Raw genomic sequence first — 1,850 nt, forward strand, 5'->3', positions numbered from 1 at the left:
TGATTGCAAAGACCATGGCCTGTATCAGACGCACCTTAGTCTCCATCCCAGTTAGAATAGCAAAATTTAACAGAAGAGCGAACAACACATGCTGGTGAGGTTGTGGAGAAACTGGAACCTTTATTCAGTATTGGTAGGAGTGTAATATGGTGCAACCACTATGGAAGGCAGTATGGTGCTTTCTCAAAAAGTTGCAAAAAGGAATACCTTTTGACCCAGCAATTCACTACTGGGAATATACCCCAAAGAAACCATAACCATCACCCAAACAGATATATGCACACCTATGTTTATCGCGGCTTTGTTCACAATAGCAAAGAGTTGGAAACAACCTAAGTGCCCATCAACAAATGAATGGATAGAGAAGCTGTGGTATATTCACACAATGGAATAGTACACTTCACTGAAAAACAAGGAACTCATGCAATATTATACAAAATGGGTGACCCTGGAAGACATTATGCTGAGTGAAATATCTCAGTCACAAAAGGACAAATACTGCATAGTGCGACTGTTGTAAAATGGGACTGACATTGGGCTTGGGGGGAGACTGAGAAAGATGGGATAAATTATGTTTACTGCATTGAAACAGATGAGGAAGGGAACTGTTTAAAGGGGGTATGTGATTTGGTATTATTGTCATGACAGGAGTCCAGAGCAAAGGCTGCATAGTGGAGTGGACTTGGGGAAGGGATTGTATAACAATGAAAGTATTTTACTTTTCAAAGAGAAGATGAAACTGGAGGGGAGGTTGGGGGGATGCAACAGTGAGTAAATGGAAATCCAAAGTCTTTGTAAATTTTCATTAAAATTAATAAATAAATTGTAAACCATTAATAAAAAATACAATGTTGAGGACAGAGTTCTAAAATTAAACAACTGTTTTAAGACAACTTTAGACAATATTTTAGGTTTAAAGCATTACGGGAAATATTTGCAAGGGTTTAACCTCACTAGATTTCCATGAAAATGTGAAAAATCTACATTTTTCTCCCTTTCATCGGGATTTATCTAAAAAATTGTTCATCAAAATATTCAGTTATGGTTGATGGGTACTTAAAACTTGTCAACGCTTAATTAGGTTTTCCTTTCAGAAAAAAATAAAAGTCACCCACCTACTTGATCTTCCTAGTGTGATTTCAGTAAATGGTCCTGCTGGAAACACATTTCAATATATAGCTGCTCAGGAATGCCAGCACATTTGAGTGGCAAGTACAGAGTGACTACTTGCTCACATAAGGAGATAACATGTTTATCCATGAAGAAAGCAGACTGTCATTAAAAAGACAGGAAAAGCTCAGTTCGCACGCAAAGGCTGCAAGAAGCATGGAGGTGCAAGGTAAACCTCTGTCCGGCCGGAGCTCGACCCCTTCCAGCGCGGCCCGCTCGGGGGTGTCGGTGTCCGGAGAGCTGCTGACGGCGGGGAGCGGCGGCCTTGGAGGGATATGGGACAAGTTGCTCATCTACTCCAAACCGAATTCCAGAAAGGATTCTACACTGCAGACAGTTCGGATAGAGCGGAGTCCTTTGTTGGACCAAGTACGGACCTTTCTTCTGCAGATGGCCCAAGCAAATGAAGAGTTAAGAAAAGAAATGGCAGCTGCACCCCCCAGGCCGGTTTGATATTGAAAACGTTGATGGGACTCTTGAAAAAATTAGACAAATGGATGTGGCCTTGTTTGAGATGAACCCGTCTGACTCAAAGGAAGAGGACAGTTCAGAAGAGACCGAGGATTGCTCAGAGAAGAGCTCGGAATCAGAGGATGAGGATGCCAGCCTTCCTCAGGAGGTCACCATAGACAATATCAAGCTTCCCAATTCAGAAGGTGGAAAAGGCAAGATCCAAGTTT

The 1,850-nt window shown here is 41.8% G+C and overlaps 1 pseudogene; it reads left to right on the forward strand.

The window, feature by feature from the left end:
* The first annotated feature begins 1,326 nt into the window (after positions 1-1,326).
* LOC102849489 overlaps positions 1,327-1,850 on the forward strand; it is a 4,550-nt pseudogene continuing 4,026 nt past the window's right edge.

The sequence above is a fragment of the Elephantulus edwardii genome, unplaced genomic scaffold, assembly GCF_000299155.1.
Source record: "Elephantulus edwardii isolate Elephantulus edwardi_28Jun2011 unplaced genomic scaffold, EleEdw1.0 scaffold00473, whole genome shotgun sequence".
Taxonomy (NCBI): domain Eukaryota; kingdom Metazoa; phylum Chordata; class Mammalia; order Macroscelidea; family Macroscelididae; genus Elephantulus; species Elephantulus edwardii.